The sequence below is a fragment of the Triturus cristatus genome, chromosome 12 (assembly GCF_964204655.1).
Source record: "Triturus cristatus chromosome 12, aTriCri1.1, whole genome shotgun sequence".
NCBI lineage: Eukaryota > Metazoa > Chordata > Amphibia > Caudata > Salamandridae > Triturus > Triturus cristatus.
Window position 1 is genome coordinate 217,718,703 of NC_140595.1, and position 14,283 is coordinate 217,732,985.

At 45.2% G+C, this 14,283-nt stretch overlaps 15 non-coding genes across 15 annotated transcripts; all 15 read right to left on the bottom strand.

Moving 5' to 3' along the window:
• Positions 1-34: 34 nt before the first annotated feature.
• On the bottom strand, positions 35-149 carry LOC146774243 (U5 spliceosomal RNA). The gene has a single exon (XR_014974043.1). It is a non-coding gene; the product is annotated as a U5 spliceosomal RNA (small nuclear RNA).
• An 888-nt stretch (positions 150-1,037) lies between these two features.
• Positions 1,038-1,152, bottom strand: LOC146774244 (U5 spliceosomal RNA). The gene has a single exon (XR_014974316.1). It is a non-coding gene; the product is annotated as a U5 spliceosomal RNA (small nuclear RNA).
• An 889-nt stretch (positions 1,153-2,041) lies between these two features.
• LOC146774245 (U5 spliceosomal RNA) lies at positions 2,042-2,156 on the bottom strand. The gene has a single exon (XR_014973850.1). It is a non-coding gene; the product is annotated as a U5 spliceosomal RNA (small nuclear RNA).
• An 852-nt stretch (positions 2,157-3,008) lies between these two features.
• LOC146774246 (U5 spliceosomal RNA) lies at positions 3,009-3,123 on the bottom strand. Its single transcript, XR_014974044.1, has one exon. It is a non-coding gene; the product is annotated as a U5 spliceosomal RNA (small nuclear RNA).
• Positions 3,124-3,975: 852 nt separating this feature from the next.
• On the bottom strand, positions 3,976-4,090 carry LOC146774247 (U5 spliceosomal RNA). Its single transcript, XR_014972683.1, has one exon. It is a non-coding gene; the product is annotated as a U5 spliceosomal RNA (small nuclear RNA).
• An 866-nt stretch (positions 4,091-4,956) lies between these two features.
• On the bottom strand, positions 4,957-5,071 carry LOC146774248 (U5 spliceosomal RNA). The gene has a single exon (XR_014973851.1). It is a non-coding gene; the product is annotated as a U5 spliceosomal RNA (small nuclear RNA).
• Positions 5,072-5,923: 852 nt separating this feature from the next.
• LOC146774249 (U5 spliceosomal RNA) lies at positions 5,924-6,038 on the bottom strand. Its single transcript, XR_014974636.1, has one exon. It is a non-coding gene; the product is annotated as a U5 spliceosomal RNA (small nuclear RNA).
• An 852-nt stretch (positions 6,039-6,890) lies between these two features.
• LOC146774250 (U5 spliceosomal RNA) lies at positions 6,891-7,005 on the bottom strand. The gene has a single exon (XR_014974360.1). It is a non-coding gene; the product is annotated as a U5 spliceosomal RNA (small nuclear RNA).
• Positions 7,006-7,880: 875 nt separating this feature from the next.
• LOC146774251 (U5 spliceosomal RNA) lies at positions 7,881-7,995 on the bottom strand. Its single transcript, XR_014974045.1, has one exon. It is a non-coding gene; the product is annotated as a U5 spliceosomal RNA (small nuclear RNA).
• Positions 7,996-8,847: 852 nt separating this feature from the next.
• Positions 8,848-8,962, bottom strand: LOC146774252 (U5 spliceosomal RNA). The gene has a single exon (XR_014972684.1). It is a non-coding gene; the product is annotated as a U5 spliceosomal RNA (small nuclear RNA).
• An 866-nt stretch (positions 8,963-9,828) lies between these two features.
• LOC146774253 (U5 spliceosomal RNA) lies at positions 9,829-9,943 on the bottom strand. The gene has a single exon (XR_014973852.1). It is a non-coding gene; the product is annotated as a U5 spliceosomal RNA (small nuclear RNA).
• Positions 9,944-10,795: 852 nt separating this feature from the next.
• On the bottom strand, positions 10,796-10,910 carry LOC146774254 (U5 spliceosomal RNA). The gene has a single exon (XR_014974794.1). It is a non-coding gene; the product is annotated as a U5 spliceosomal RNA (small nuclear RNA).
• An 852-nt stretch (positions 10,911-11,762) lies between these two features.
• Positions 11,763-11,877, bottom strand: LOC146774255 (U5 spliceosomal RNA). The gene has a single exon (XR_014974361.1). It is a non-coding gene; the product is annotated as a U5 spliceosomal RNA (small nuclear RNA).
• An 889-nt stretch (positions 11,878-12,766) lies between these two features.
• On the bottom strand, positions 12,767-12,881 carry LOC146774256 (U5 spliceosomal RNA). The gene has a single exon (XR_014973853.1). It is a non-coding gene; the product is annotated as a U5 spliceosomal RNA (small nuclear RNA).
• Positions 12,882-13,732: 851 nt separating this feature from the next.
• LOC146774257 (U5 spliceosomal RNA) lies at positions 13,733-13,847 on the bottom strand. The gene has a single exon (XR_014974795.1). It is a non-coding gene; the product is annotated as a U5 spliceosomal RNA (small nuclear RNA).
• Positions 13,848-14,283: the final 436 nt, after the last annotated feature.

A 14,283-nucleotide genomic window follows, 5' to 3' on the forward strand; every position in this document is an offset into this window, starting at 1 on the left:
CTTCTAATGCATTTCTTTTAAACAAATGATAAACAGCCTCACCTGTGGCAAGGATTAAAAAAATTGAATAAACTCTTAAATGTTCCTCTCCACGGAAATCTTTAGTAAAAGGCGAAAGATTTTTTCGTTTTGAAGAGAAACCAGAGTAAGTGACAATATAGCTCTCTAGGGTAAGTGGCGGCACATCAAAGACCCTGTCATTGCGAGGGTGAGGACCTGAAAGGTATTTTCAGGCTCTAAGAAAGAGGGCGAGAACCAGGCCGGTCGGCAAAACAGGCCAACATTTCAAAGTCTCTGCTCAAGGTACAAAAAGGTGGACTGTTCACATGTGTATGTCTGGGAATATGCAAATTTCTTTTGTACTCACCTCAGCTCATTAGGAGTTGTCGGGGCTGCTGGGGAAGGGGAACAGGAAATGTGAATCAGGCTTTTAGTTAAGTGGCACTGTAGGCCTTTTGTCCCCTAGCCATTTTACGCTTTCAACACCATCCCTCCAATCGATATGCTCAGAGCCACCACTGTGCTCTACACATAGCCATGCACCGTATGTGCCTTTTTCACACGTACTTTCATTAAACCTGAATATAGAAGGATATATCTGTCTAGGCTGGAGACACGTGAAACAAGTCTGACGTGCCCCTTCAAGTCTACCTGAGAGGAAGCGGACTCAGGATTGGCGACCTCTCAGGGCACCTCCAACGGGCACAAATAACGGGCAAGCCCTATGAAAAGCACAGCATGAGTCTTGGTCCCACCTTTAAAAAGGAGGGTGACCTCTGGGATCTGGCAGCAGGATCTTTGGGAGATAAGAAAATATACTGCCTGCGATCGTGTAGTTTCAAGTCAGTCAAGAAAAGCAATCTCATGCACTGCACAAGCTCTTTCCCATGAGGCACCTCTCCTGCACTCTGTTTATGCAAATGAGCAAGCAGAGAGCTCAGGAATAAAACACCAAACTCATGTCCCCCTAAAAAGCAGCAGACAATTGCTGGATATTCCCCAACTTCTAATGCTTTTCTTTTAAACAAATGATAAACAGCCTCACCTGTGTCAAGGCTTAAAAAAATTGAATAAACTCTTAAATGTTCCTCTCCACGGAAATCTTTAGTAAAAGGCGAAAGATATTTTCGTTTTGAAGAGAAACCAGAGTAAGTGACAATATAGCTCTCTAGGGTAAGTGGCGCCACATCAAAGACCCTGTCATTGCGAGGGTGAGGGCCTGAAAGGTATTTTCAGGCTCTAAGAAAGAGGGCGAGAACCAGGCCGGTGGGCAAAACAGGCCAACATTTCAAAGTCTCTGCTCAAGGTACAAAAAGGTGGACTGTTCACATGTGTATGTCTGGGAATATGCAAATTTCTTTTGTACTCACCTCAGCTCATTAGGAGTTGTCGGGGCTGCTGGGGAAGGGGAACAGGAAATGTGAATCAGGCTTTTAGTTAAGTGGCACTGTAGGCCTTTTGTCCCCTAGCCATTTTACGCTTTCAACACCATCCCTCCAATCGATATGCTCAGAGCCACCACTGTGCTCTACACATAGCCATGCACCGTATGTGCCTTTTTCACACGTACTTTCATTAAACCTGAATATAGAAGGATATATCTGTCTAGGCTGGAGACATGTGAAACAAGTCTGACGTGCCCCTTCAAGTCTACCTGAGAGGAAGCTGACTCAGGATTGGCGACCTCTCGGGGCACCTCTAACGGGCACAAATAACGGGCAAGCCCTATGAAAAGCACAGCATGAGTCTTGGTCCCACCTTTAAAAAGGAGGGTGACCTCTGGGATCTGGCAGCAGGATCTTTGGGAGATAAGAAAATATACTGCCTGCGATCGTGAAGTTTCAAGTCAGTCAAGAAAAGCAATCTCATGCACTGCACAAGCTCTTTCCCATGAGGCACCTCTCCTGCACTCTGTTTATGCAAATGAGCAAGCAGAGAGCTCAGGAATAAAACACCAAACTCATGTCCCCCAAAAAAAGCAGCAGACAATTGCTGGATATTCCCCAACTTGTAATGCTTTTCTTTTAAACAAATGATAAACAGCCTCACCTGTGGCAAGGCTTAAAAAAATTGAATAAACTCTTAAATGTTCCTCTCCACGGAAATCTTTAGTAAAAGGCGAAAGATTTTTTCGTTTTGAAGAGAAACCAGAATAAGTGACAATATAGCTCTCTAGGGTAAGTGGCGGCACATCAAAGACCCTGTCATTGCGAGGGTGAGGACCTGAAAGGTATTTTCAGGCTCTAAGAAAGAGGGCGAGAACCAGGCCGGTGGGCAAAACAGGCCAACATTTCAAAGTCTCTGCTCAAGGCACAAAAAGGTGGACTGTTCACATGTGTATGTCTGGGAATATGCAAATTTCTTTTGTACTCACCTCAGCTCATTAGGAGTTGTCGGGGCTGCTGGGGAAGGGGAACAGGAAATGTGAATCAGGCTTTTAGTTAAGTGGCACTGTAGGCCTTTTGTCCCCTAGCCATTTTACGCTTTCAACACGCTCTACACATAGCCATGGACCGTATGTGCCTTTTTCACACGTACTTTCATTAAACCTGAATATAGAAGGATATATCTGTCTAGGCTGGAGACACGTGAAACAAGTCTGACGTGCCCCTTCAAGTCTACCTGAGAGGAAGCGGACTCAGGATTGGCGACCTCTCAGGGCACCTCCAACGGGCACAAATAACGGGCAAGCCCTATGAAAAGCACAGCATGAGTCTTGGTCCCACCTTTAAAAAGGAGGGTGACCTCTGGGATCTGGCAGCAGGATCTTTGGGAGATAAGAAAATATACTGCCTGCGATCGTGTAGTTTCAAGTCAGTCAAGAAAAGCAATCTCATGCACTGCACAAGCTCTTTCCCATGAGGCACCTCTCCTGCACTCTGTTTATGCAAATGAGCAAGCAGAGAGCTCAGGAATAAAACACCAAACTCATGTCCCCCAAACAAGCAGCAGACAATTGCTGGATATTCCCCAACTTCTAATGCTTTTCTTTTAAACAAATGATAAACAGCCTCACCTGTGGCAAGGATTAAAAAAATTGAATAAACTCTTAAATGTTCCTCTCCACGGAAATCTTTAGTAAAAGGCGAAAGATTTTTTCGTTTTGAAGAGAAACCAGAGTAAGCGACAATATAGCTCTCTAGGGTAAGTGGCGGCACATCAAAGACCCTGTCATTGCGAGGGTGAGGACCTGAAAGGTATTTTCAGGCTCTAAGAAAGAGGGCGAGAACCAGGCCGGTGGGCAAAACAGGCCAACATTTCAAAGTCTCTGCTCAAGGTACAAAAAGGTGGACTGTTCACATGTGTATGTCTGGGAATATGCAAATTTCTTTTGTACTCACCTCAGCTCATTAGGAGTTGTCGGGGCTGCTGGGGAAGGGGAACAGGAAATGTGAATCAGGCTTTTAGTTAAGTGGCACTGTAGGCCTTTTGTCCCCTAGCCATTTTACGCTTTCAACACGCTCTACACATAGCCATGCACCGTATGTGCCTTTTTCACACGTACTTTCATTAAACCTGAATATAGAAGGATATATCTGTCTAGGCTGGAGACACGTGAAACAAGTCTGACGTGCCCCTTCAAGTTTACCTGAGAGGAAGCTGACTCAGGATTGGCGACCTCTCAGGGCACCTCTAACGGGCACAAATAACGGGCAAGCCCTATGAAAAGCACAGCATGAGTCTTGGTCCCACCTTTAAAAAGGAGGGTGACCTCTGGGATCTGGCAGCAGGATCTTTGGGAGATAAGAAAATATACTGCCTGCGATCGTGAAGTTTCAAGTCAGTCAAGAAAAGCAATCTCATGCACTGCACAAGCTCTTTCCCATGAGGCACCTCTCCTGCACTCTGTTTATGCAAATGAGCAAGCAGAGAGCTCAGGAATAAAACACCAAACTCATGTCCCCCAAAAAAGCAGCAGACAATTGCTGGATATTCCCCAACTTCTAATGCTTTTCTTTTAAACAAATGATAAACAGCCTCACCTGTGGCAAGGCTTAAAAAAATTGAATAAACTCTTAAATGTTCCTCTCCACGGAAATCTTTAGTAAAAGGCGAAAGATTTTTTCGTTTTGAAGAGAAACCAGAGTAAGTGACAATATAGCTCTCTAGGGTAAGTGGCGGCACATCAAAGACCCTGTCATTGCGAGGGTGAGGACCTGAAAGGTATTTTCAGGCTCTAAGAAAGAGGGCGAGAACCAGGCCGGTGGGCAAAACAGGCCAACATTTCAAAGTCTCTGCTCAAGGTACAAAAAGGTGGACTGTTCACATGTGTATGTCTGGGAATATGCAAATTTCTTTTGTACTCACCTCAGCTCATTAGGAGTTGTCGGGGCTGCTGGGGAAGGGGAACAGGAAATGTGAATCAGGCTTTTAGTTAAGTGGCACTGTAGGCCTTTTGTCCCCTAGCCATTTTACGCTTTCAACACGCTCTACACATAGCCATGCACCGTATGTGCCTTTTTCACACGTACTTTCATTAAACCTGAATATAGAAGGATATATCTGTCTAGGCTGGAGACACGTGAAACAAGTCTGACGTGCCCCTTCAAGTCTACCTGAGAGGAAGCTGACTCAGGATTGGCGACCTCTCAGGGCACCTCGAACGGGCACAAATAACGGGCACAAATAACGGGCAAGCCCTATGAAAAGCACAGCATGAGTCTTGGTCCCACCTTTAAAAAGGAGGGTGACCTCTGGGATCTGGCAGCAGGATCTTTGGGAGATAAGAAAATATACTGCCTGCGATCGTGAAGTTTCAAGTCAGTCAAGAAAAGCAATCTCATGCACTGCACAAGCTCTTTCCCATGAGGCACCTCTCCTGCACTCTGTTTATGCAAATGAGCAAGCAGAGAGCTCAGGAATAAAACACCAAACTCATGTCCCCCAAAAAAAGCAGCAGACAATTGCTGGATATTCCCCAACTTGTAATGCTTTTCTTTTAAACAAATGATAAACAGCCTCACCTGTGGCAAGGCTTAAAAAAATTGAATAAACTCTTAAATGTTCCTCTCCACGGAAATCTTTAGTAAAAGGCGAAAGATTTTTTCGTTTTGAAGAGAAACCAGAATAAGTGACAATATAGCTCTCTAGGGTAAGTGGCGGCACATCAAAGACCCTGTCATTGCGAGGGTGAGGACCTGAAAGGTATTTTCAGGCTCTAAGAAAGAGGGCGAGAACCAGGCCGGTGGGCAAAACAGGCCAACATTTCAAAGTCTCTGCTCAAGGTACAAAAAGGTGGACTGTTCACATGTGTATGTCTGGGAATATGCAAATTTCTTTTGTACTCACCTCAGCTCATTAGGAGTTGTCGGGGCTGCTGGGGAAGGGGAACAGGAAATGTGAATCAGGCTTTTAGTTAAGTGGCACTGTAGGCCTTTTGTCCCCTAGCCATTTTACGCTTTCAACACGCTCTACACATAGCCATGCACCGTATGTGCCTTTTTCACACGTACTTTCATTAAACCTGAATATAGAAGGATATATCTGTCTAGGCTGGAGACACGTGAAACAAGTCTGACGTGCCCCTTCAAGTCTACCTGAGAGGAAGCGGACTCAGGATTGGCGACCTCTCAGGGCACCTCCAACGGGCACAAATAACGGGCAAGCCCTATGAAAAGCACAGCATGAGTCTTGGTCCCACCTTTAAAAAGGAGGGTGACCTCTGGGATCTGGCAGCAGGATCTTTGGGAGATAAGAAAATATACTGCCTGCGATCGTGTAGTTTCAAGTCAGTCAAGAAAAGCAATCTCATGCACTGCACAAGCTCTTTCCCATGAGGCACCTCTCCTGCACTCTGTTTATGCAAATGAGCAAGCAGAGAGCTCAGGAATAAAACACCAAACTCATGTCCCCCAAAAAAGCAGCAGACAATTGCTGGATATTCCCCAACTTCTAATGCTTTTCTTTTAAACAAATGATAAACAGCCTCACCTGTGGCAAGGCTTAAAAAAATTGAATAAACTCTTAAATGTTCCTCTCCACGGAAATCTTTAGTAAAAGGCGAAAAAATTTTTCGTTTTGAAGAGAAACCAGAGTAAGTGACAATATAGCTCTCTAGGGTAAGTGGCGGCACATCAAAGACCCTGTCATTGCGAGGGTGAGGACCTGAAAGGTATTTTCAGGCTCTAAGAAAGAGGGCGAGAACCAGGCCGGTGGGCAAAACAGGCCAACATTTCAAAGTCTCTGCTCAAGGTACAAAAAGGTGGACTGTTCACATGTGTATGTCTGGGAATATGCAAATTTCTTTTGTACTCACCTCAGCTCATTAGGAGTTGTCGGGGCTGCTGGGGAAGGGGAACAGGAAATGTGAATCAGGCTTTTAGTTAAGTGGCACTGTAGGCCTTTTGTCCCCTAGCCATTTTACGCTTTCAACACGCTCTACACATAGCCATGCACCGTATGTGCCTTTTTCACACGTACTTTCATTAAACCTGAATATAGAAGGATATATCTGTCTAGGCTGGAGACACGTGAAACAAGTCTGACGTGCCCCTTCAAGTCTACCTGAGAGGAAGCGGACTCAGGATTGGCGACCTCTCAGGGCACCTCCAACGGGCACAAATAACGGGCAAGCCCTATGAAAAGCACAGCATGAGTCTTGGTCCCACCTTTAAAAAGGAGGGTGACCTCTGGGATCTGGCAGCAGGATCTTTGGGAGATAAGAAAATATACTGCCTGCGATCGTGTAGTTTCAAGTCAGTCAAGAAAAGCAATCTCATGCACTGCACAAGCTCTTTCCCATGAGGCACCTCTCCTGCACTCTGTTTATGCAAATGAGCAAGCAGAGAGCTCAGGAATAAAACACCAAACTCATGTCCCCCAAAAAAGCAGCAGACAATTGCTGGATATTCCCCAACTTCTAATGCTTTTCTTTTAAACAAATGATAAACAGCCTCACCTGTGGCAAGGATTAAAAAAATTGAATAAACTCTTAAATGTTCCTCTCCACGGAAATCTTTAGTAAAAGGCGAAAGATTTTTTCGCTTTGAAGAGAAACCAGAGTAAGTGACAATATAGCTCTCTAGGGTAAGTGGCGGCACATCAAAGACCCTGTCATTGCGAGGGTGAGGACCTGAAAGGTATTTTCAGGCTCTAAGAAAGAGGGCGAGAACCAGGCCGGTGGGCAAAACAGGCCAACATTTCAAAGTCTCTGCTCAAGGTACAAAAAGGTGGACTGTTCACATGTGTATGTCTGGGAATATGCAAATTTCTTTTGTACTCACCTCAGCTCATTAGGAGTTGTCGGGGCTGCTGGGGAAGGGGAACAGGAAATGTGAATCAGGCTTTTAGTTAAGTGGCACTGTAGGCCTTTTGTCCCCTAGCCATTTTACGCTTTCAACACCATCCCTCCAATCGATATGCTCAGAGCCACCACTGTGCTCTACACATAGCCATGCACCGTATGTGCCTTTTTCACACGTACTTTCATTAAACCTGAATATAGAAGGATATATCTGTCTAGGCTGGAGACATGTGAAACAAGTCTGACGTGCCCCTTCAAGTCTACCTGAGAGGAAGCTGACTCAGGATTGGCGACCTCTCAGGGCACCTCGAACGGGCAAGCCCTATGAAAAGCACAGCATGAGTCTTGGTCCCACCTTTAAAAAGGAGGGTGACCTCTGGGATCTGGCAGCAGGATCTTTGGGAGATAAGAAAATATACTGCCTGCGATCGTGTAGTTTCAAGTCAGTCAAGAAAAGCAATCTCATGCACTGCACAAGCTCTTTCCCATGAGGCACCTCTCCTGCACTCTGTTTATGCAAATGAGCAAGCAGAGAGCTCAGGAATAAAACACCAAACTCATGTCCCCCAAACAAGCAGCAGACAATTGCTGGATATTCCCCAACTTCTAATGCTTTTCTTTTAAACAAATGATAAACAGCCTCACCTGTGGCAAGGATTAAAAAAATTGAATAAACTCTTAAATGTTCCTCTCCACGGAAATCTTTAGTAAAAGGCGAAAGATTTTTTCGTTTTGAAGAGAAACCAGAGTAAGCGACAATATAGCTCTCTAGGGTAAGTGGCGGCACATCAAAGACCCTGTCATTGCGAGGGTGAGGACCTGAAAGGTATTTTCAGGCTCTAAGAAAGAGGGCGAGAACCAGGCCGGTGGGCAAAACAGGCCAACATTTCAAAGTCTCTGCTCAAGGTACAAAAAGGTGGACTGTTCACATGTGTATGTCTGGGAATATGCAAATTTCTTTTGTACTCACCTCAGCTCATTAGGAGTTGTCGGGGCTGCTGGGGAAGGGGAACAGGAAATGTGAATCAGGCTTTTAGTTAAGTGGCACTGTAGGCCTTTTGTCCCCTAGCCATTTTACGCTTTCAACACGCTCTACACATAGCCATGCACCGTATGTGCCTTTTTCACACGTACTTTCATTAAACCTGAATATAGAAGGATATATCTGTCTAGGCTGGAGACACGTGAAACAAGTCTGACGTGCCCCTTCAAGTTTACCTGAGAGGAAGCTGACTCAGGATTGGCGACCTCTCAGGGCACCTCTAACGGGCACAAATAACGGGCAAGCCCTATGAAAAGCACAGCATGAGTCTTGGTCCCACCTTTAAAAAGGAGGGTGACCTCTGGGATCTGGCAGCAGGATCTTTGGGAGATAAGAAAATATACTGCCTGCGATCGTGAAGTTTCAAGTCAGTCAAGAAAAGCAATCTCATGCACTGCACAAGCTCTTTCCCATGAGGCACCTCTCCTGCACTCTGTTTATGCAAATGAGCAAGCAGAGAGCTCAGGAATAAAACACCAAACTCATGTCCCCCAAAAAAGCAGCAGACAATTGCTGGATATTCCCCAACTTCTAATGCTTTTCTTTTAAACAAATGATAAACAGCCTCACCTGTGGCAAGGCTTAAAAAAATTGAATAAACTCTTAAATGTTCCTCTCCACGGAAATCTTTAGTAAAAGGCGAAAGATTTTTTCGTTTTGAAGAGAAACCAGAGTAAGTGACAATATAGCTCTCTAGGGTAAGTGGCGGCACATCAAAGACCCTGTCATTGCGAGGGTGAGGACCTGAAAGGTATTTTCAGGCTCTAAGAAAGAGGGCGAGAACCAGGCCGGTGGGCAAAACAGGCCAACATTTCAAAGTCTCTGCTCAAGGTACAAAAAGGTGGACTGTTCACATGTGTATGTCTGGGAATATGCAAATTTCTTTTGTACTCACCTCAGCTCATTAGGAGTTGTCGGGGCTGCTGGGGAAGGGGAACAGGAAATGTGAATCAGGCTTTTAGTTAAGTGGCACTGTAGGCCTTTTGTCCCCTAGCCATTTTACGCTTTCAACACGCTCTACACATAGCCATGCACCGTATGTGCCTTTTTCACACGTACTTTCATTAAACCTGAATATAGAAGGATATATCTGTCTAGGCTGGAGACACGTGAAACAAGTCTGACGTGCCCCTTCAAGTCTACCTGAGAGGAAGCTGACTCAGGATTGGCGACCTCTCAGGGCACCTCGAACGGGCACAAATAACGGGCACAAATAACGGGCAAGCCCTATGAAAAGCACAGCATGAGTCTTGGTCCCACCTTTAAAAAGGAGGGTGACCTCTGGGATCTGGCAGCAGGATCTTTGGGAGATAAGAAAATATACTGCCTGCGATCGTGAAGTTTCAAGTCAGTCAAGAAAAGCAATCTCATGCACTGCACAAGCTCTTTCCCATGAGGCACCTCTCCTGCACTCTGTTTATGCAAATGAGCAAGCAGAGAGCTCAGGAATAAAACACCAAACTCATGTCCCCCAAAAAAAGCAGCAGACAATTGCTGGATATTCCCCAACTTGTAATGCTTTTCTTTTAAACAAATGATAAACAGCCTCACCTGTGGCAAGGCTTAAAAAAATTGAATAAACTCTTAAATGTTCCTCTCCACGGAAATCTTTAGTAAAAGGCGAAAGATTTTTTCGTTTTGAAGAGAAACCAGAATAAGTGACAATATAGCTCTCTAGGGTAAGTGGCGGCACATCAAAGACCCTGTCATTGCGAGGGTGAGGACCTGAAAGGTATTTTCAGGCTCTAAGAAAGAGGGCGAGAACCAGGCCGGTGGGCAAAACAGGCCAACATTTCAAAGTCTCTGCTCAAGGTACAAAAAGGTGGACTGTTCACATGTGTATGTCTGGGAATATGCAAATTTCTTTTGTACTCACCTCAGCTCATTAGGAGTTGTCGGGGCTGCTGGGGAAGGGGAACAGGAAATGTGAATCAGGCTTTTAGTTAAGTGGCACTGTAGGCCTTTTGTCCCCTAGCCATTTTACGCTTTCAACACGCTCTACACATAGCCATGCACCGTATGTGCCTTTTTCACACGTACTTTCATTAAACCTGAATATAGAAGGATATATCTGTCTAGGCTGGAGACACGTGAAACAAGTCTGACGTGCCCCTTCAAGTCTACCTGAGAGGAAGCGGACTCAGGATTGGCGACCTCTCAGGGCACCTCCAACGGGCACAAATAACGGGCAAGCCCTATGAAAAGCACAGCATGAGTCTTGGTCCCACCTTTAAAAAGGAGGGTGACCTCTGGGATCTGGCAGCAGGATCTTTGGGAGATAAGAAAATATACTGCCTGCGATCGTGTAGTTTCAAGTCAGTCAAGAAAAGCAATCTCATGCACTGCACAAGCTCTTTCCCATGAGGCACCTCTCCTGCACTCTGTTTATGCAAATGAGCAAGCAGAGAGCTCAGGAATAAAACACCAAACTCATGTCCCCCAAAAAAGCAGCAGACAATTGCTGGATATTCCCCAACTTCTAATGCTTTTCTTTTAAACAAATGATAAACAGCCTCACCTGTGGCAAGGCTTAAAAAAATTGAATAAACTCTTAAATGTTCCTCTCCACGGAAATCTTTAGTAAAAGGCGAAAAAAATTTTCGTTTTGAAGAGAAACCAGAGTAAGTGACAATATAGCTCTCTAGGGTAAGTGGCGGCACATCAAAGACCCTGTCATTGCGAGGGTGAGGACCTGAAAGGTATTTTCAGGCTCTAAGAAAGAGGGCGAGAACCAGGCCGGTGGGCAAAACAGGCCAACATTTCAAAGTCTCTGCTCAAGGTACAAAAAGGTGGACTGTTCACATGTGTATGTCTGGGAATATGCAAATTTCTTTTGTACTCACCTCAGCTCATTAGGAGTTGTCGGGGCTGCTGGGGAAGGGGAACAGGAAATGTGAATCAGGCTTTTAGTTAAGTGGCACTGTAGGCCTTTTGTCCCCTAGCCATTTTACGCTTTCAACACGCTCTACACATAGCCATGCACCGTATGTGCCTTTTTCACACGTACTTTCATTAAACCTGAATATAGAAGGATATATCTGTCTAGGCTGGAGACACGTGAAACAAGTCTGACGTGCCCCTTCAAGTCTACCTGAGAGGAAGCGGACTCAGGATTGGCGACCTCTCAGGGCACCTCCAACGGGCACAAATAACGGGCAAGCCCTATGAAAAGCACAGCATGAGTCTTGGTCCCACCTTTAAAAAGGAGGGTGACCTCTGGGATCTGGCAGCAGGATCTTTGGGAGATAAGAAAATATACTGCCTGCGATCGTGTAGTTTCAAGTCAGTCAAGAAAAGCAATCTCATGCACTGCACAAGCTCTTTCCCATGAGGCACCTCTCCTGCACTCTGTTTATGCAAATGAGCAAGCAGAGAGCTCAGGAATAAAACACCAAACTCATGTCCCCCAAAAAAGCAGCAGACAATTGCTGGATATTCCCCAACTTCTAATGCTTTTCTTTTAAACAAATGATAAACAGCCTCACCTGTGGCAAGGATTAAAAAAATTGAATAAACTCTTAAATGTTCCTCTCCACGGAAATCTTTAGTAAAAGGCGAAAGATTTTTTCGCTTTGAAGAGAAACCAGAGTAAGTGACAATATAGCTCTCTAGGGTAAGTGGCGGCACATCAAAGACCCTGTCATTGCGAGGGTGAGGACCTGAAAGGTATTTTCAGGCTCTAAGAAAGAGGGCGAGAACCAGGCCGGTGGGCAAAACAGGCCAACATTTCAAAGTCTCTGCTCAAGGTACAAAAAGGTGGACTGTTCACATGTGTATGTCTGGGAATATGCAAATTTCTTTTGTACTCACCTCAGCTCATTAGGAGTTGTCGGGGCTGCTGGGGAAGGGGAACAGGAAATGTGAATCAGGCTTTTAGTTAAGTGGCACTGTAGGCCTTTTGTCCCCTAGCCATTTTACGCTTTCAACACCATCCCTCCAATCGATATGCTCAGAGCCACCACTGTGCTCTACACATAGCCATGCACCGTATGTGCCTTTTTCACACGTACTTTCATTAAACCTGAATATAGAAGGATATATCTGTCTAGGCTGGAGACATGTGAAACAAGTCTGACGTGCCCCTTCAAGTCTACCTGAGAGGAAGCTGACTCAGGATTGGCGACCTCTCAGGGCACCTCTAACGGGCACAAATAACGGGCAAGCCCTATGAAAAGCACAGCATGAGTCTTGGTCCCACCTTTAAAAAGGAGGGTGACCTCTGGGATCTGGCAGCAGGATCTTTGGGAGATAAGAAAATATACTGCCTGCGATCGTGAAGTTTCAAGTCAGTCAAGAAAAGCAATCTCATGCACTGCACAAGCTCTTTCCCATGAGGCACCTCTCCTGCACTCTGTTTATGCAAATGAGCAAGCAGAGAGCTCAGGAATAAAACACCAAACTCATGTCCCCCAAAAAAAGCAGCAGACAATTGCTGGATATTCCCCAACTTGTAATGCTTTTCTTTTAAACAAATGATAAACAGCCTCACCTGTGGCAAGGCTTAAAAAAATTGAATAAACTCTTAAATGTTCCTCTCCACGGAAATCTTTAGTAAAAGGCGAAAGATTTTTTCGTTTTGAAGAGAAACCAGAATAAGTGACAATATAGCTCTCTAGGGTAAGTGGCGGCACATCAAAGACCCTGTCATTGCGAGGGTGAGGACCTGAAAGGTATTTTCAGGCTCTAAGAAAGAGGGCGAGAACCAGGCCGGTGGGCAAAACAGGCCAACATTTCAAAGTCTCTGCTCAAGGTACAAAAAGGTGGACTGTTCACATGTGTATGTCTGGGAATATGCAAATTTCTTTTGTACTCACCTCAGCTCATTAGGAGTTGTCGGGGCTGCTGGGGAAGGGGAACAGGAAATGTGAATCAGGCTTTTAGTTAAGTGGCACTGTAGGCCTTTTGTCCCCTAGCCATTTTACGCTTTCAACACGCTCTACACATAGCCATGCACCGTATGTGCCTTTTTCACACGTACTTTCATTAAACCTGAATATAGAAGGATATATCTGTCTAGGCTGGAGACACGTGAAACAAGTCTGACGTGCCCCTTCAAGTCTACCTGAGAGGAAGCGGACTCAGGATTGGCGACCTCTCAGGGCACCTCCAACGGGCACAAATAACGGCAAGCCCTATGAAAAGCACAGCATGAGTCTTGGTCCCACCTTTAAAAAGGAGGGTGACCTCTGGGATCTGGCAGCAGGATCTTTGGGAGATAAGAAAATATACTGCCTGCGATCGTGTAGTTTCAAGTCAGTCAAGAAAAGCAATCTCATGCACTGCACAAGCTCTTTCCCATGAGGCACCTCTCCTGCACTCTGTTTATGCAAATGAGCAAGCAGAGAGCTCAGGAATAAAACACCAAACTCATGTCCCCCAAAAAAGCAGCAGACAATTGCTGGATATTCCCCAACTTCTAATGCTTTTCTTTTAAACAAATGATAAACAGCCTCACCTGTGGCAAGGCTTAAAAAAATTGAATAAACTCTTAAATGTTCCTCTCCACGGAAATCTTTAGTAAAAGGCGAAAAAAATTTTCGTTTTGAAGAGAAACCAGAGTAAGTGACAATATAGCTCTCTAGGGTAAGTGGCGGCACATCAAAGACCCTGTCATTGCGAGGGTGAGGACCTGAAAGGTATTTTCAGGCTCTAAGAAAGAGGGCGAGAACCAGGCCGGTGGGCAAAACAGGCCAACATTTCAAAGTCTCTGCTCAAGGTACAAAAAGGTGGACTGTTCACATGTGTATGTCTGGGAATATGCAAATTTCTTTTGTACTCACCTCAGCTCATTAGGAGTTGTCGGGGCTGCTGGGGAAGGGGAACAGGAAATGTGAATCAGGCTTTTAGTTAAGTGGCACTGTAGGCCTTTTGTCCCCTAGCCATTTTACGCTTTCAACACGCTCTACACATAGCCATGCACCGTATGTGCCTTTTTCACACGTACTTTCATTAAACCTGAATATAGAAGGATATATCTGTCTAGGCTGGAGACACGTGA